This window comes from Diadema antillarum, unplaced genomic scaffold (genome assembly GCF_040938485.1).
Source record: "Diadema antillarum isolate AM-2024a unplaced genomic scaffold, OU_Dant_1.0 seq00002572_RagTag, whole genome shotgun sequence".
NCBI lineage: Eukaryota > Metazoa > Echinodermata > Echinoidea > Diadematoida > Diadematidae > Diadema > Diadema antillarum.
Genome location: NW_027273172.1, coordinates 41613 through 62929, shown reverse-complemented (window position 1 = coordinate 62929; position 21317 = coordinate 41613). Strand labels below are relative to the sequence as shown.

Genomic DNA, 21317 nt, shown 5'->3' with positions numbered 1-21317 from the left:
TAACGGCAGTGTGTACTTTGTACAACATCATTATTATAGCAAGCTGCTGAACATGATAGCGATTAATTGCAATATCAGTCACAATGATACCAGCGTCGTTAGATAGTCGCAGTAGTTGCAGTAGCAGTATCAAAATGTACAGTAATATCAAGGTAAATTAGTGGTATAGTAGCAAAACGTTGCACAAGTGAATATTGTTCGTGTAATATACATTTATAATATTGAGTAGTACAGCAGCAGAAGTGAGTACGTGAGTAGATTTAGACGAAGGGTCAAGAAGCAGCAAAATAAGGAAATATCCCCTTTCCAACGTATCCAAAATTCAGCCGCTAGATTAGTCTCCCTTAGTAGGAGACATGACCATATATCTCCTGTTCTCCGCTCACTCCATTGGCTTCCAGTCCATTCCCGTATTACTTTCAAGATCCTACTTCTGACGTACAAAATCACACGTAATCTTGCACCCATATATCTTCAAAACCTAGTCTCTCTCCGCTCCTCCTCTTCTGCCAGACCCCTCCGTTCATCTTCCTCTCTCCAATTACTTCATGGCCCACGTACAAAAACCCGTTATGGTGACCGAGCCTTCTCTTCCATTGCTCCCACTCTTTGGAATAAACTCCCTCTTTATATTCAGAATGCCTCATCTGTTGAATCATTTAAAATTCTTCTCAAAACTCACCTGTTTAATCAGCTGTAATTTTTTTTTTCTGGAGGCGCACACAGTTATCAATTATTGTACCATTGTATCACATGTATTTTCTTTTCTTTTCTTTCTTCTTCTTTTGTTACTGTTAACGCTAATTTTGTTAATGTTATTGTGTTTTCTAGCCTATTTGTATGAGTAGCAAAGTGCGCTTAGAAACGTCAGTATGAAGCGCCATATAAATGCAATTATTATTATTATTATTATTATTATTATTATTATTATTAACGCATTTCCAAAGCTTTCGTTTTCCTCTTCGTTGTGTCATTCACAAATAGGCCTACAGCATTTTCTTTTTTTCCCCTCAGTAATAATGATCCATATATGTCTACGTGTGTACTAACAACGCAAAGCCTGCATAGATTTTTTATTGAATGGTATACAGGTATAGAACTTTATATGCTTATGTTTTCTCTGTTTTTAAAAAATTGTATTTGTTGAATCATACAAGGTCTTTGTATCGAATATCTTCTTTCATTGTACGATCTGTCACTGTTTGTCATCACTTAACTATTATTGTTATCACTGTGGTCCCGTTGGAAATAGCGATTACTGTGGATCTAGGTGAATTCGTCTGCCGTGCCACCCGGTGTGCCTGCTCGACCCGGGGCTCGATCCAGAGGGACGTGAAATCTTGGCACAGAGCGGTCACCGTCGACGACATGCTAGTCGCGAGGAACCCCGAAGGGATCGTCCCGGTGGATGTAAAGTTACGGCCGGAGGTTTCTGGGAGCTGTATGGGGGTGAGAGTTGTGGCAAACATTATAATGAATAACATAAGCAGAATGAGGTCTTGCTGACCCAGCGACGTGCTTGAATCTTGAATTCTGCAGATGTGTACTGCAGTTGTGTGTTGCCATGGAAACACGTAAAGGGGACATTTCTTCATGCATAGATTTGGATTCTGGTAATGCAGAAAGATTTGGAGAACATTCTGTGAAAGAGGAAATATTTCAATCCGGTCTCATGTTATGAATTCATCAAAACTTTGGGTTACTTCCGTGTGCTGTTCTATCTAAATGGGAACAGTACAAGAATTAGTGATACCACACTAGGAAAACGTATCATTTAACAATAGTATAAATGATAATTAACCGTTAAAATTGTTGTTGTACATCAAATGACCACTTGACGTATATAACTTTCTCCAAAGTTGCCAGAAGACACGGAGAATAGCCTCGTTTCTTACCAGCAGATTAAAGTAATGTGCATAATGGCCTATTTCTTCGAAACAGTAACTTTGTGGAATAGCTGGTATGTTTTACATGTAATATCTCTTTTTTCAAAGGTGTCGGTGTGAAACTCGGTTGCAATTTCGTATGAAAGACAAAAGCTTCTTTGAATGAAAGAAGACTTTATTTTTGTTCTCACCTTGATGACTTCTCCGTTCGAGATACCCTGGACGTCGACCGTTTCATCCAGCTCTCCGACGAAGCATGTCTTCTTGTCGACAAGGTGGTAGGTCATCAAATGCTGGGAGAGGTAAAGATAAAGAAGGGTGCAATGAGCGGAATGGCAGTCTCATAATGATAGGGTAGTCCTATTTACCAGTTAATGAGCAAAATGTTAATTGAAAACGTGGAACGATGGGGGTCGCTCGAGTTGGGAGTTTGTTCTGTTTCGCTGTCCACTCTTTTTTTTTTCGGGCTTTGCTTATCATTTTGGGTGGAATATCCGTCTTTTGAAGGCAAGCTTTCGTTCATCATTAGTATTCTATGTAACACAATTGCGATCTCCGTATTTTCATGTCAAAGTTATTAGATCAGTGAATGGTTTTAAGATTGTAAAGTTTAAGTAGTTGATATGATATAGGCCTGATATTGAGACAATCATGTTCTATGAGTAGGGGATCGAAATTAAACTCTTAATTTCACTTTGGTTTGTTTCTTTCTTTCTTTGTTCGTTTGTCCCCTTATACGCTTTTATTGTGTTTGCAACATTTTCTTCTTATTTTGTTCACAATGAAGAATGCCTGTTATGAGTGTGAATACTGGAAAACAGATCTGAAATGTAATTTAAAAGCTAGGAAAGAAAGGGGAAAAGGGCTTTTAAACTTTTTTGCTTAAGCATGCACATCTTTATATTTTGTAATGAAGATATTTTACCACTGTATTCCAGTCCAAATAGCACCTTATGGTTAATATACCGATCGGCATACTCTGGAATGCTATCCAAAATGATGAGACCCAAGACGACAAGCCAACGTACCCGCCCGAAATCGTAGATGAGGGTGGCGTTCTCCCCATATCCATCCCCTTTGAGGTCGATGAACAGAAGGTTCTCCTCGTGGTCGTACCGACAATCCTCATCAAAGCGATGGTGGTTGAACGATCCTTATCGATGAAACACTTATGCCATTATGAGAGCAATTATAATGTGGACAAACTTGTGTGGTCAGAAATTGATTTTCACTATGTATATTATAGCAAAGCAGGTCCTGAAGCATACCTATGATTATTCATTACGTGCATTCATTTTGTGCTTGTTCATAGAAAGCAGCAAGAGTATACTAGCTTTCGAAACAATTAAATCAAGATGAAATAATTACACTCTAGACAGTATGCCTCATGTCGATTCATTGTGCTAAATGTGAAATAACACCCAGAAAACGGAAAGAGAAAAAAGATTCACAGACACAGTTTAGCCATTAATATACTTATTTGCGAATAAACCATGATCTCAAACAGTCAAATATCTTCATAATATTTCAAGAATACAGTTATAATTCCTTTGACATTTGATTAATGATACTTTGTCTCTTGAAAACTACAGAATAATGACATTAAAAAAATTAAAAAAAAATCATGCGAAGATAGGAGAAAACATGAGGGAAGAAGAGGAAAATACAAGAGATCAGATTTCTTCAAAAATAAGCAATACATACACACAGATGTATTGGCAGGTTCTGAGATAATAAGTATCAATATCAAGTTATGTTTCTGTGTGAGAGAATGTAATTATTTTTTCACTTCTTTCTTTGAATTGACAGTGATGCACAACGTAAAAAAAAAAAAAAACACGACAATAATGGTGAATAATAATCAAGCCATCGAATTACAGACGCAATAATACACTCAAGCCCTGCATGGTGCATTATATACACAGTTTTACATGTGAACTATACGGGGGGAAATGGGAGGATATAGGCGGGAGAAACTGTCCAGATAATACACGCATGTACGACATGAAGGCGGACAATGTAATGATGTTGGTAATTCTTACCATTTGTGAACTGTCAGATAGCTACATTTGATTGCGTCTTATTTCATTGTTGGAGGGTACGCAATATGGCAACCAATACTATAAAAGTGACACACGTTACATAACTTTCTCGATTCACACAATAACCCACACATTATTATCATAATCACATTGTATCTTACAATGCTGCTTTCAACCATGGAGAAACTTTGAAGAACGGCATATCAATAAAATTTGAATACGCAATGATGGAAAAATCAACGACGTGTGAATAATGAATTTTGATATATAATAAACTGTTAAATAATCACTGACGATTATGCTGAAATCTTCATACACTTTTGTTTTGATACACACCATCATCTATACGATCAATATTTTTGGGAAAGGGTATAGTAAATATCAAATATGTTTACATCACTTAATTTTGGTACCTTAGGTTTGCTTATCTGAACACGGACAATATTGTGTAATGTATGCATAAGTAAACTTTATTACATTTTCGACATCTTGTGTCCTTTCATATTTCGGAATCTTTGTCACTGATAAATATTGTATATATTCTGAAATCATTATGGAGCTCACATTCTTCAAACTTGGTTCAGAATTTACACATTTTCATATTTCCTGGATTACATTTGTTTATTTTCATCTCAATTTAATTGTCTTACGTTGAACTTCTTTCTTGGGAATGTCAAATTTGTAGTGTGGCATATGGAACTTAAGATATAACAAAATACCACAATCATAGATCTCACGGATTTAAAGTTTCACCAATTGGCAATATAAGCTGAACCTTCTCCAACAGTGCATACCTTGTCAGTTGAGCTCACAGGTTCGTCCGGTTGCTCATTTTTGCATGAAACATTCTTGTACAAGAGGGCTAACATGACCAGGACGGCGACAACGAAAGCGACAGTGAAGCAGAGTGCGATGACAGCCAGGGCAGAACGATGCCACGACTGATGCCACCGATGCAAGAAAGAGAAAAATAATGGAAAGGTTAATCTCAAGCTTGATAGCCTGTATACGGCTTTGTTAAAAACTCAGATTAGTAGGACTTACTGGTTGTCAATCAATAATCAAAATACCTCGTACAATCGTATATAATGGATAGTCAGTATTATGGATTAATACGTTATAATGGCAATTCCACTTTCGGGGTTGCCGTAAAATTGTGTGTGTGTGTGTGTGTGTGTGTGTGTGTGTGTGTGTGTGTGTGTGTTTGTCCCAGCATTATGCTTATCAAGTATGCACAATACTTTTTAAGTATAGCTACCTTATTATAACGACAGTTTATCTCTGTCAATGAAAGCATTCATGCGTTACTCTTTCCAAACTCTGTTTATATCTTATTTGTACCATTTTCCAAGAAGCATGTTGCATTCTTCAATCAATCTTCATCAATCTTCTGAAAAACTTTTGAATAGTTAGATCAAAATGTAATTCAAAGTGCATGTCCATAGAGAAACAAATTATAGTGTCTCCTCAAATAATCGGACTTTAATAGGTACGTGTGATATTATGTACTAGCTCTAAGTGCTAGAGCAGAAAACGCATGCGGGGTTGAGTAGTCAATCATATTATATCATCTTAGATTTTGCTTTCCTTTATCGTCCCTGCTTTCATTATATTCATCCTTAATATTGTCATATTTAAATTATGGTATTCTCGCGTGGGGAAATACATATAAAACACTTTTAGATAAATCACTTTTATTACAAAAGAAATCACTCCGTATCATAATTATGTCATACTGCATTTTTGTCCCCTACTGACCTGTTATTTTTTAGCATAAAATATTGAAAATTAATGATTTGTATCTGTTTAATTTATAGCAATTTATTATTAATCTATTTATTATATAGTTATAATAAAAACAATCTCCCAAATATATTTGAAACAATGTTTCAAAGAAATCAATCCGTTCACAATTATCCAACGAGGCGATCGAATGATTTCCATTTGCCATTTTTGAGAACTTTGCTGGCTCAGAACACATTTATCTACAATGGGCCAAAGTATTGGAATTCCATTCATAACAATATTACAACAGCTCAATCTTTGAACTCCTTCAAGAATAGATTAAAATTGTTTTTATTGAAATCTTACAATATCCAACCGAGTTAGATTTGTTTTGTCATCTCAGTTATCTTCTTTGAACATCAAACAATTATGATTTTTTTCTTTTTAAACACAAGTCCTCCTTACATGTTCCTGTTATTGTTCCGTATATACCAAAGTGTCTTTTATCTCCTACTCCTGCATTCTTACCGGTATAGATAAGTACAATTTTTTGCATTATATTCAATCCAAATTGTACTTTATCACTACTTTTACATCATGGAATGCAGTTTGCTTGCGTCCACTATGACGCGTGCTGTAGTTTTTATTTTCTTTTATTTTTATTTTTTCCTTCCCAATTATTTCGATTTCATGTCAGTTGACATTGGTTCGTTTTATTTTGTTTTATATAGCTGTCTTGCGGATTTTCTGAGGGTCCCATATCATACAAGCTTTGCTTCTTATTGGGACTCTCCATTTCCGTCCTCATCCTTAGTTAACTTGCATTATATAGTAACAAAGATATAATTGTGCTTTGTTTTTCATCTGCTACTCATTTTCATATAAAATGTACTTTGTTGAACCACATTCTGCAATTATTACATATATCCTGTGCATATACATTGTATATAGTTTCTTTGTTTATTTGATAGAAGTGAAAATAAATTCTAATCTTTAATCTTTAATCTATACATCATTGTTCGTAGGTGGTTTGTTATAGCGCAAAATATTATTCACCAACTTTTCAACCGTTTTCGAGCATGTTGCGAGGCTATACGAGCTAGGTTTTATCTTCAAAGGCGCTGATTTCTAATTACACTGATGGGAAATGGTACTCGCCTTTCAACTAGAAATCGTTTTTTTTTTTTTCAATGAAAAGTAGAAAACAGGATTGGAAAAGCTGCGCCCTTGATATATGATTATGTCAGTACAAGAGTATAGACATGCATGGACGATGTAAACTCATTAACTAAAAGAATACACACACACACACACACACACACACACACAACCTAATTGGATCAGGATCGAAAGCTTCTTCATACACTTCAGATTATCAACTCAGCAATGCACTTACTTACTTGAGCTCTCGAATGATGACCACGTAAACGAGTATAGTTTATAGCGACAAAACTCATACCGCAGTCAACAATATTTAAAGGACAAGTCCGCCTTCATGTACATAATGTGGATTGAGTGAATGCAGCAAGATTAGTAGAACACATCAGTGAAAGTTTGAGGAAAATCAGAAAATCCGTTCAAAAATTATGATTTCTTAAAGTATCTGCACAGTCAAGGCTCGATGACAAGACTTCAACAGTGTATGATGTCACAAGCATACAACAATATAAGGAGATAAGGAAATGTAAAGAGAATTTCACAAAATGTTACTTTTTAAAAAAAGTGCAGATTTCCTAGACTCGTCACTGGAGTATGTTAAGGGTAGTATTATTTCCCTTTGCCTTCTGAAAGAGGGAAGTCAAGTGTTCTTTTATTATGTGAGAAAAGTGAAAATACCTTGAATTTTCTTTATACATTTTTACATCGTTGTACACACGTGACATCAGAAGCTGTAGTAGTCTTCTCATCCAACAGTGACTAAGCAGAAACTTCACAAATTTATAACTTTTGAACGGATTTTCCGATTTTCCTCAAACTCTTGTTGATGTGTTCTATTAATATTTCTGCATTCACTCAATCCACGTGTCTTTGAAGGTAAACTTGTACTTTGAGATTTTTACTAGAGGCACAAAGCTGAAAGAGTTTTTACCTTCTGGCGCGGCTCCATCAAATTCTTCTCATCCGGCATCTTAGGTGCAGTCATGACGTTTCCTTTCCGAGGGCGAGAAGGTCGATCCTTATGTCTTCTGTGTCAGCGGTAGCTACGAGCTATTGTAACTAAACATGCATGCTATCAGCTTTTATGAGCCCCGTGAGCTTCGGCTGAGTGGTTCATGTTTTGTTCTTTATACCTATTAGAAAAGTCAGTTGCGTGCTTATTGTATTGACAAAATGATTTCTTTGACCATGGAGCTATCACCTCGATTCGACCAATCAGGGAGAGGTGCCCTCCCTGGGCCAACCAACCTGATCGTCCTTGTTTATTCATACTTTGAGAGGTAAAAAATGGTGCCGTTTTGATTGGCAGCTAGGGAGTTGGGCAAAATAACTACCGTGGTCTTTGGTACCATGACGATGAAATTTTAGGGAGAAGAGAGGCAAGACCATCCTCACTTCTCTGTGCAGAGACCATGAATTTAATCAAAATCCGATCATGAGAGAACATATGGAAGTTCTCTATAGCTTTTTGGATGAATGAAGTTATTACAGAAAGATGAGTAAAGTGCCCGAACATTAATTAATCAGTTAATTGACAAAATAGAGGGCTTTCCTCCAATTTTGCTCAATAGATCCAGATGGGGGTAGATGGGGAAATCCGGAACTTGATTTCCGTGGAATGTAGGCCCTATTCTATCTCCTTCTATTCTTTTACTTTCTCCCCTTAAAACAATAAAATAAAAAGTAAAAACAAAAAAATCTGTATTACTGAAATAAGGCATTGACTTTGGTATTCGTCATGAATGCAGTAAAGAACGCAAAGTAACTCCCTTTGATGGGAGAGAGAATTGTCTGAAAAAGCTTGCAGATGGTATATAGGGGGTCAGGGTTCTTAGGCAGTATTGCAATGGCAGTTCAAAGTTCAAATTAATGTTTCCATGTCCATCTTAATATACAGAGAAAAGTATATATAATGTACAAGCAGAACATAAAATTGCAAAAACGTAAAATAATTAACAAAATACATGTGATAAAGAGTAACAAAATGAAGAAAAGATTTTTTTTCTAAATATACACATTTTGTACCCATGAGCTCTCAGAACAGTCACTATTTGTTTTCATGAAAAAAATCCACAAAGGCTTATCAATTTTAATTTCCAATAACATAATATACTGCAAATGTGTGTGTGCACGCATGATTGTCCATGTGCAGGGAGGTAGCCAGCGGATGGGTGGGGGGGGGGGGGTGTGAGGGAGGGAAGGAGAAAGTGGAGGGGTATGCACCCCCCCCCCCCCCCCATCTCACAAGGTGGGGATGACATATACAATGTGGAACTCACAATATACATACTTGTCGTTTTCCCTTTCTGGGAAACATTTTAATGTATACAGGTATATACTGGGGTTCTGTTCACAGTCGTAATGTCACATCCAATATCATAGATATCATTTACTTTGAGAAATTTGAATGCGTAATTCCTTTGATATCAGAAACACTGTGTATGCTTTGAATGGGTCAGTGAGACTTGCACGCACATGTTTCAGTTGTATGCGGGCTACATCAACTGAAAGTAAAAAAATCAAGTCAAGGGCAGCTTCTGAAAGAGCAGACTTTAAGCTTTATACAGCATGATGTGTAACTCAATTGAAATGGACTCTCATAACCATCTAAACACTGCAAAGAAAACACACACTCCGGAAAAGTATGTTCTGAGAAGAGGCTCCGAAGTATGGAGTCTATTCAAGCACTTTCTTGCCAAGTTGTGCTAGCAGTGCAATGAATAGGACAAAGAACAGGGTGATGAACGCCTTACCAACAACAATGAAGGGATTATGAGATTAAGCTGAAATTTAGCATAATCTATTAACATATTTATTATTCTATCCATTACTAATACCAACTTTGCCCTTTCAAAAGTTATTACACATGTGATGAGAGTGAAGAAAGTGTAAAAAAATTTTAAAAAAGAAAAAGGGGCCCCTAAAGCATACCTTATCTCACTTTTCTTTAGTTCGAAAAACTGCTAAAAACACAATTTCCCATTCATTTTGTGATCCCAGATTTTAGAATAATGTAGAAGAAGAATTGCTCGTCTACAAAATATCAAAAAAGTTACAGTAGAGTAGGTTGACCCGTTTCACATCCCACGTAAAAAATTTATGGCGTTCCAGAAAGCTGAAAAACTTCATTATTTTTTATCAGTCATTTGTGCATTCGATATACCGGACAGACTGGTACCTTGTATTTGTACGTCGTTCCCCATTGTTACTGTCACAGACCTTCATCATGTTTAAAAAGCGGGTTTCCCTCTTCCATAAACTATTGTTATGTTTAAAATGTTACATTTACGCTCATTTTCAGAATTGCTTAGTGACATCATTTTGCAAATAGTATACTATTTGCAAATACAAGTCTGAAAATGCATAAATCTGCCTCGAGTGGGAGGCTCCCGCTGCCCGTTTCCATGAATACTATATAAATTTGCCTTCAGGGCTCATGGTTAAAACTATTTGCAGACGTGACTCCAAAAGAACTATTCACTGAGGGGCGCAATAGTTCTTTTTGAGGCGCAAATGTGTATAGTTTTAACCAGCAAATTGAATTGGGATAAAGTATATTTGTTTATAATCATTTTGAGTGAAAAAAATTAACAAAAGAAGGAGAAATTGGGAATAAATCGAGGCGAGACATCGTGCGGTGGATGTGATGTTGTGAAGGGACACTACACTGACACGCAGCGCACTGCGTCAGAACTCTGTGAGGTTCTCGTTTTTGTTCAAAAAAAGTAATATTTCACAAAAGTGACGGTTCGAGGCAATGATCAATGTCGGAATTGATTTATGACGCACAATTATTTTGCTCGAAATTGATACATTTCACAGAGTGACATACGAGCAGTGCGCAATTGTCAAAGTTGCTTTGTGGCGTCAAAATTGTTTGTTAGAAATTGCTGTATTTCACAGAGAACGGTACGGTGAAGTGTGCGTTGATATCACAAGTTATTGTTTTGTTAATAATGTTACATTAAATGCAACATTTTGTCACTTTGTCACTCTGTTAAATTTTAACAGAGTGACAGTGCAAGGCTGCGCATACATATACATATAGAATTGCTTTGTGACATCACTTTGCAAATACACATTATGTAGTATACTATTGGCAAAATGTCATCATAGAAGTGACGTCACTTTGCAAATACTACTTCACGGAGTGTCAAACATGCCCACATCCTGACATAGTGTGCAAATATACTTTGCCTTGAGAGTTTCTGGTTAAAACTATGGGCAGAGGTGAATCCAAGGGAACTATTCACTGAAGGGTGCAGCCCCGAAGTGAATAGTTCTTTATAGTTCGTTATCATACATTTATCCAGAAACTCGAAATTAGGCAAAGTATATTTGTTTTTTTGTTTGTTTTTTATCAAAAATTTAAACAAAAGAAGGGGAAAATGGGGAAAATGCGAAGCGAGAAGTCGTGTCGTAGCAGTGGATGCGATGTTGTGATGGGACTCTAGTAAGCAGCGCACGATATCAGGCTGCTTTGTAATGTTACTTTATTTTGTTTTGTTAAAAAATGTTACATTTCACAGAGTGTCGGTATGAAGCGATGCGCAATGTCAGAATTGCTTTATGACGTCACAATTGCTTTACAAGAAATTATTGATAAAATAGACTGACGGTACGAGGAGGCAGGCAGGGGGGGGGGGGGGGGCTCCCCCAACTTTTTGTGCACCATTCAAAGAAATACATAAGGTGTCATCACTTTGCCCCCCCCCCCCCCCCACTTTTTTAACACGGAAGTATACATATCAAGTGGCACTAGGACAAACAAATAGATAGAGATCTTGAAGAATGAGCGCGGTATAAGGTTATTATTTTGCCGGCGCTAAAGGCTGAAACCCCCCCCCCTTTTTTTTTTGGCTTGTCAGCTGAAAAAACCCGGAAGTGGTCCCCCCCCCCCCCCCCCCCACACACACACACACACACCTTTGAAAACCCTCCGCCGGCCCTGGAATTAAATTTCTCTTAAGGCTCCCATGAACAAAGCGAAATTTCAAAATACTTGTGGAAAATCATAATTGCAGGCCCTGAATCAAATGCTATAATAGACATTAAAATTACGTCGTAATATATGGACAGTAATCTTATGACAGTTGTATGAAATCTTCTCTTTTGAATGCTCTGTACTAGCACTAAATCCAACTTTCTAGATAGCCACCCATGACAGCGGAATTTTACGTAAATGCTTGAATGGAATAACTGTATGTAATCACGATTGGACAAGATTATCAATTTATCTAATTCTTCGGCAATCCAACATTTGTAGGCAGGCTTCTTATTTCTTCTTGTTTGTTTGTCTGTTTGTTTGTTTGTTTGTTTTTCTATACTGTATAATAAACTCTTCTGTAAAGGCTGTCATGTTTTGATTTACTTTGTATTTATTTTTTTTTAGGGGATATCTTTTGAGTCAATTGTATGAGCTGAATACGGGAAACGAGCTCAGCTTTTTGGTGCTTTCTGTTCTTTTGTCCACAGAGCATGGCTGATTGAACAAGTTTGGCTTTAAACTGTGTATGCATACTTTTCATTCGTTAATTACCTCTCATGCTATTGTGTAATTATCGTAAAGTACATTATGCTATCATTGTGGAAGAAGAAAATGAAAAAAGACTGACCGAATACGAATTTTTATTAACACTGCGTACCATTTTAGCAAATTTGATTTCACGATTCATCAAAATATCACCATCTTACGCGTGTTTGTTTGTTTGTTTTTTTTTTTTTAGTGATTATTCTCACTTCTTTCAACCCTTTAGGAGGACTACATTTTAGAGGTCCTGTTTACCTTTGGGAGCAGTGATTTAAAAAAACAAATGTTTAAGATATCACGTTTGATGTATATGTGTAGGTCAGTTGTATCACAAAGCATACTGCCATATAACATTTTAAACACTAAAATATAAGGAGATATGACTGTTTTTCTCAATAGACCATAACTGTAGACAGTTTAGACTGGAAACGTTTTATGACAACTTTTGTTCACATTTTGTGTATTCAACCATAGTTTACATTGATTATACAGATTCAAATTCTACATTGGTTGTTTCTATCCCTAACGCGCATTTTAGAACTATTTTGAAGCACTAACGCTGGTTTTTTGTTTCATCTGCAAATGGTAAATTATGCATATAACTTTATATCGTCTCCCGTTTCCTTCTTCCAGGAGCCCCTTTCAGTACTTAACGTTTGATTATTACTCTCTCTCTCTCTCTCTCTCTCTCTTCCTCTAGGTCCCACAGCAATCTTTCCTAAAGGAGCCCCTCAACTACTCTCGTTTCACTTGCTTAGTTTTTATTTATTCTTTTTCATTTTTGTCTTACGCTATACGTACTCTCGTGTCTCTTCTAGACTTACGTATATATCTCTCCTTCCTATTTCATTTCCTCCTTTGTCGTTTTGATTCCGCATTTTATATTCATGATAGTCCGCATCGCTCATCAACTTCGTTTCTCTCTCTTCGTTCGTAAAACACCTGTCGGTTTATTTTCCGACCTTCAAAATCCCCCCCCCCCCCTTTCTGTCTCATCTCACTCCTCGAACGATATCCGAACGCTTTGCCTGATTTTCACTCTATTCTTCCTCACAACTATCTCTGTCTCCTTTATTACTTTACCATGCAAACCTTCAAATAAAAAAAAAGCGCATAAGACGTAACAGGTTTATAATCGAGATGGGCGGCCAGTACGCCTATATACCTTGTTGGGAAGCTACATGTATTAAAAAAAAATGAATACAGTGTATATTCAAACGAAAAGACGCGTAAAGTTCTGTTCTGTGATGTTGCAGCATTTCGCCTCTTTAAAAAGTGTTGCTGGCTCATTCGTTATTCTCAGTAAACTTTGTTTACACACTCACACACACACACAAAACACACACGCACACACACACACACACCCTCATAACATAGATTATGAATTCACTTTCAATTATTGTATTATAGTACATTTTAGAAGTGTATTTCCACGTAATGCTCAATCGATATATAATATAAATCTATATATAAACAAAGCAGAAGTGTAAAAGTACAATAAATTCATAGACAATATTCATGAACGGCTACGCTTTTTAAAGTGAGTGGGCCGACTTTACGGGAATCGGGACTTCGATTCCTTTTTTATGATGGGGGGGGGGGGGGGTATTTTGCTGCCACATTTTTTGGTGCCATTTCCGGGGTTAATTGACTGACAAGCAAAATAAAAAAAGAAACAACAACAGGGGGATGGAGACATGTTCTGGCCAAGATATTATAATCTCTTTGGTTCTGGCCCTACTTCGGGGTTAATCGGCTGACAAGTAAAACAAACCCCCAAAAAGTCTGTCAAACAAGCAGCAAAACAAAACAAAGCAAAAAAAGGCTTGCCATTTATTATTCCTTCAACAACAACAACAACAAAAGTGAGGGGGATGGCTAAAAAATTACGACTCTATAATACTTATATAATCTTTGAATATCTCTTTCCAATTCTAGTTTGTCCTTTAAGGGGATGGTATAAGTTTCGAGGTGATATTTATGCTTGAATCATCTCTTTCTTATTTTCTACAGCTTGTCCGTTAGCTGTAGACCATCGCATCCGCAACTAGTTGCAAGACATAATTGCGTTGTTGTTGTGGTTGCTGCCGCTGTTTTCTCCTTCTCTCTCATTTTCTTTTGACTTTCATATCCTTGCTTTTAATTCCTGCAAGCTCATAGTGTCCAATTCTGTTTAGTGGTTTTCATCGTTCGTATTGCAATTCTTACCTTCCAATAATTATTTTTGTGCAATTAATGCTTCCTATAATACAACGTTGTATGATTTACCGTTTTGACGGTTTTTGACGTATTTTGACGTATTGGCTGGAACAGACTGTAATTTCTATAGAAATTAACTTAACAGTGTTACCATGCAAATCAAACAATGCCGTAAACTATAATACCCTGTCCATTACTGTCACTGAAAGACTCCGTCAATCCAATACGGTCATGATATTTACGCATTTCTGTTGCTAATTAACTGTCCATAAGGTGGTTTCATTATTAAACCAAAACAAGCTATAATACCAACGCATCTAAGGACTGAAAGTATTACTCTGTTGTGTACACTACGGAAATAAAAAAGTTCTGGATTTACAGCATTTAATGTCAGTCTATGTAGTAGTGGTTGTAGTGGTGGTTGTCGTTACAATGGTTTTCCCGTTTGATGTCGTGGTCGTGGTGGTCGTAGTCGACGTCGTCGTTTGCCGTGCCACCCGGTGTGCCTGCTCGACCTGGGGCTCGATCCAGAGGGACGTGAAATCTTGGCACAGAGCGGTCACCGTTGATGACATGCGAGTAGCGAGGAACCCGGAGGGGATCGTCCCGGTGGATGTAAAGTTATGTCCGGAGGTTTCGGGGAGCTGCGATTTGTGACGAGTGCAAGGAACAAAAAAAAAATAAACATCGATAAACAACATAAGCAAAACGAGTTCTTGTTGATCCAGTGATAATTAGACCATTCTCATTTTACAAAATTTGGAAGGTGTGTGCCGTTTGTGTAGAAACACGTAAAAGGAACATTTCCTCCTCATGTGGATTCAGTATCAATGCCGGACAATTTGGGCAACGTTCGGTTATAATTTGTTAAATGTCCTTCAATCTAATCTCATGATATCAATTCATCAAAAAATTGGGATGATCCGTGCACAGTTTTGTCTAAATAGGAACCGCACAACAACTTCTGATGTCACTCGACACTAGCAGAACTATATTTGATAATAGTATAATCTATGAGAGATAATATCACCATGAATGAAGTATTCCTGTACATCAAACGATCACTTGACATTACTTTCTCTAAACTTGTTAAAAGACATGAAGAACATTAAACTTTCAATGTTGGTCTCGCTGTTAAAGAGTATCATTGTGTACATTATTTCCTTGAAAAAGAGTAAACCTTGTAAAATGCACACAGGATGTCTTGTTTAAAGGATAGTACTTTTAAGGAGACTGTGTGAGTTTTGTGCAACAGACAAGAACTTCTATGAATGAAAGAAGACTCAATAATTTCCTCACCTTGATGACCTCTGCGTTAGAGATACCCTGGACGTCGACCGTTTCATCCAGCTCTCCGACGAAGCATGTCTTCTTGTGGACAAGGTAGTAGGTCATCAATTGCTGGGGTTAAAATATACAAAAATAATTATTGTGCTATGAGCCATGCGAGTGTCTGGTAAATGGGTTGGGGTCCAATGAGCCAAATGTTCGCTGAATAAGAATGACATTGATTGCTCGTAAATCTAGAGTTTACTAGTTTCTTTGCCAATATTGAAAAGCTTTTCTCAGCTAGGCTCATTTTTAAGGCGTTTATGTTCATGTCGTTTATTTTTATGGTGTTTTACCAACTGCACCGTGCTCCCCATATTTGCCATGTAAAAGTTAAAATCCACAAAACACTTTTTATTATGTAGAAGTTGATAAAGTTGCCATGGTATTCTAGAAATGATGTGATCATGAGGTGTGAGGACCATCATAGTAGGCCCAATTTATACATCACGGATGCCATTGATTCGCTGTGCGTATTCACGGTATAGGTGAAATTAAACTCCTAGCTGATAGCCCTAAAATTTCTTAATCTTTCCGTTTTCTGTATTATGTCAGCGACGATGGATACTGACCAACGTGAAAGCGTGAATATAGCAACAGATTCCGTTAATGTAACGTAACAGCAACTTGAATAGATAAGAAACAATGAGCCGTTACACTCCTCTGCTACAATACATCAATGGTATTATAATATTCAGATTAAGACAAAATTTGGTGGTAGTGGATGAAACAGCATTTTCTTCTGGATTTTTTTCCCAGACAGTTTGCCACAGTATAATTTCAAATCCAGATAGCATCGAACAGCACGCGCTTAGAAGATCGAATAAAAAAAAGCCCGTCGTTTTTATGAAGTTCTGTCTAAGTGAGACAGTGACGACAATCCATGTTACCAACTTACCCGTCCAAAATCGTAGATTAGGGTGGCGTTCTCCCCGTATCCATCCCCTTTGAGGTCGATGACCAGGACGTTCTGCTCGTGGTCGTACCGACAATCCTCGTCATAGCGATGATGGTTGAAGGATCCTTGTCGATGAAACGCCTATGTTCAACATTATTCAAGGCAAACAACGTAGAAAAACTTGCACGATCAAAACGATTATTTCACAAAATCCATTATTTGTATATACCAATATCCATCGTAGACGACAAAAAAAAAAATGGAATGAATGACAAATGTATCATCCCCACCCTCCAAGAAAAATGATTACACCAGCACAACACACATCTCCCCGAACACACACCAAATTATATACATTTTTGTATCATAGATACAACTTATCACATTGTCGGACGATGAGCAGGTGGCAACAAAATAATGTAGCATAACGGTTGACACGTAATACATATTTGCTTTCTCGTTTTACATAATAATCAATAATCATAATCAGAATGTGATCGCATGCACTGTATACTAACATAAATGAAAAGATAAAAAATTGTAAAATTTGAACTTGTAATGATGGAAAAGATCAATAATGAAAAGCACTTATACTGACCGTTACTTGTGTGTAGTGTTATGAAATCTTTCTACTCCTATGATACAAATATCATCCATGCACATCATCAATATTTTGAGAGGAAAAACACAATGGTAGATCATCAACACATCGTAATCATCATGGGCTGATGCGTTTAATTTTCAGCTTGCTGTTCCTTCTTCAGACAAAACATACCTTGTCTGTTGAGCTTACAGGACCGTCTGCTCGCTCGACTTCACACGACATATTCTTGGACATGAAGGCTAGGATGAGCAGGACGGCGACAGCGAAAGCGACGTTGAAGAAGAGAGCGATGATGGCCACGGTGGAACGATGCCCCGACTGTAATGCCCAAGATGTAATCGAAGGTTATTCCTAACTTTGACAGATTTTATCCGGCTTTATCTTCAAAATCTGAAATTGATATCGTCGGCTGTTTTCTATTATCATAAATATAGGGCCTGTACCTCTCATAGTCTCAAAGCGTTGTACACCTCTTAACAATCTTGTATCGTAGATATGGATTTCTTTTTTCTTTTTTAATAAAGTTGTATACCTGTCAACAATGCACAATACATAAATCATAAGTACATAACTTATCACAACCTTTATTCATGTGAATGAAAACTTTTATTCATTGTTCTTTCCAATCTCCCTTCGCATTTTCTCTTCATTTTTTTTTGCATTTTCTGAGATGCATGTTGCCTTTGCTATATCAGTTCTCCATTCACCCTAATTTTCTGAATTTTGTTGAGTAATTTGAAATAAGAGATGTAATTCAACAACTATTCAAAATGTTTTGGTGAAATTTGCAAAGCTATAGGGTACATTACCTTCAAATATTCGTGATTCTGAGTTAACAGACTTAATAGATTATGGAGTTGACAAAAGCGTTGGTTTATGAGTTAAAGGGATGGTATAGATCTGGTTTAGATGGGGATTCAGCTTTCAACTTTTTGTAACATGATTAGAAACCACCTTTGACACATTTACGAGCGTACAATCAAGAGGAATTCAAAGCTTATTTGGTGAAAATTGGATGTGAAATGAGTGAGATATCAAAAATAAAGCGATTCTAGACAAAGCGTGAATGCCTAATAACAGGTGGATCCCTGCAACTTCCTCTTAGAATTGTACGTTCTTTTGTATTTCATTAGAAGTTTCTCATTATTTCGCAAAAAGAAAAAGTTGGGAACCTGAAGCCCCATTTCAACCAAAACTATATCATTCCTTTGTGCTTAAACAGAGGCACTAGAATACAGGTGAAAGAGTTCTTACCTTCTGGCGCGGCTCCATCAAATTCTTCTCGTCCAGCATTTTGGTGAGTTTCTGTTCCGATCTCGAGAGAGTAGTAACTGTGTCTGCTATATCAGCGGTATCTGCGGACTATTGTAACTAAACATGCAGGCTATCGACTTTTATAAGCCCCGATCGAGAGCTTCGGATGAGGGGTTCGCAGTTTATTATTATTTTTTTTATTGTTTTTATACCTAGAAGATCCGGTTGCGTGTTTACCTCATAATGATTCCTTATTTGGCTAACAAGTGTTGCGGATTTCCAACTGATTTCGCGAGATTCATCTAGAAACAGATTGGATGATTCGACCTATCAACCTAACTGATCGACCTTGCTTATTCATCCATTGATCTGTTAAATCATTTTATCTTTTAGAACATCGCTTTTAAGTTGTTCGTGGTTGGAACATCACAAAGTGTTATACCATTCAAGATAAACCGGAGGTGCGGTGTTGGCGCGCCCACAACCACAAGCTGTGGCACAAGTTCAAGGTTTGACCTTTCCGCACTGTGTTTTCCACCGAGATAATTATTGTACAGGTCTGTCAAGTCCTTATTCAAGGAGTTGCACTGAAAAAAAGAGAGAAAAAAAAGCACGTCACTTGTTTTGGTCATTGCTCTCTTTTTTGTTTTTATTTTCTGGGGTAGTTGTTTTGATTCGTGTCAAGGTCTTGATGTAAGCTATTACGTCAGTCAAAATTATTTGAACATTTTATACCTCTTCAGGTTTCCACTAGATGGGTGAACTACAGTGTATACCGACCAGTTGGAAATAGATAACGCACATAATGGCCCTCTATTTGTTTGTTTGTTTTGTTTGTTTTTTTGTTTTTTCCTCAAGTGCCAGCACACCACTTCATAATTGTAGAATTGTAATATGCTGAATACTGTCCAGCAACATTGGCTAAGCGCTATATACATAACGTTTATCATTGTGCGTGCGAAATTATTAAAATTCATTAGACATTATACAGGATTATTCCACCTCTACCGCCTCCAGCCGCCTCCCCCTTCCCCCTACACCGCCCCCCCCCCCCACACACACACCACCACCACCACCACATACATTCGTCATAATAATCAACATCTTGCAGCGATTCTTCTTACATAATTCCTGTATATCCGAGGCTCCTCGACCGACAGTTTCTTGCGTCTTCTAGCAGGAAAGGAGGTTGTATGGTGATGATAACTTTCCTGGCCTAACTGGGATATCATAGCATGATGTCGACTCTGAGGAAGCACAGTGGTGAGACCATGTACTTCCTTGTACAGAGAACATCGAGAAATCTCTCATGTATTTAGAACATGGATTAAGTTCTTGCAAAAAGACTCGCATGAAATATGCCGAAATCTGTTTATTCAATAAGTTTAATGATGTTGAGTTTTCACATTTGCTGAATTCCATGTAGGCCGTATAATACCACCTTTTCTGTATAAACACTCTATAATTATGATGTCAGAACTGTAGAACGAGGATAAAACAAATAAGGGACAGGGAGCGGGAATCGAAGTTTGAGAGATGTGAATATTACGGCGACGGTCATTATTTTGTATATCAAGATACTCTTATTTTGCATGGTCTGCTTTGATTATTTGGCCTACTAGTATACTACTACCAAGTACACCTAGATTGGAAAGTTTGGAAACTTTGAAAACTCTTGACAGGCTGGGCTGTACTGAGGGAAGGGTGACATCTATGAAAGGCGGAAATGTTGATATCTATAATCCTGATGAATCAGTGTTTGTGCTGCTCCAAGCCAAGATTCTAGTTTACTTGGAAAAGGGGAAAGGAATTGAACTGTGATTGGTTGTGGGTGTGATGGGGCACTTCCGGGAGTTCATTTTTCTGATTCGTCAAGTCACGCAGGACACACTTTCCTGACACGGATATTTGGTATCTCATAATAGTATTATAAACCATGAGCGTTATAGTTTTTTCACTTTCAGGAGAAACGCTGCTGGTTAATATTGCTATTGCACCACAATACATCATAGCCACACGAGCTGATCATGTAAAAATCTCAGCCTACATCAATAGCCAAGCTTTGCCGTCGAGTGGCTCATTCTGCAACAAGTTTCCCGTCATCACACTGTGGTGTGGTGACAATGCAACTCGACATCATTTTTTTTTCCAGGTTGACTTTTAGGAAATAATAAACAGGGCCGTCATAGTTTCCACAGAATGCTAGAAGATTCATCACATTCGGACATGAAATCTTTAATGGTAAAGTCTTGAAACTTTCTATTTGTTTTTTTTTTCAGATAGTGATAGTGGTCGTAAATATTATACACAGGAAGACGAAAAAATATATTAATAGCATTAAATAATAATTTATTAACTGTTTTGAAATTACGTATACAATTATGACTTCAGGGGGAAAGGTTCGTCAATTAACCAAGAACAATGAATGATCTTCATGATATTTTTGTTGTGTGTATGTATGTGTAATGTGCATAGCGATTTGCTGCTGTTTGAGTGTGGTATGAGCCTATATGAGGTGATGACGTCATAACTTTATTTAGTCCTTACATGGGCGCTTCGAGTGCAAAACAACAATAACAACAACAAAGCAACAACAACAGACACGCACACACACGTAAACATAGTGTTGTACACACGGTCCAAAATCAATTGCCATAATCAGTTTGTGAACACTTTAAGTGACTATGACTGT

The 21317-nt window shown here is 37.2% G+C and overlaps 1 pseudogene; it reads right to left on the bottom strand.

Annotated features, from left to right (window-relative positions):
- Positions 1 to 1259: 1259 nt before the first annotated feature.
- Positions 1260 to 7796, bottom strand: LOC139714965 (uncharacterized; annotated as a pseudogene).
- Positions 7797 to 21317: the final 13521 nt, after the last annotated feature.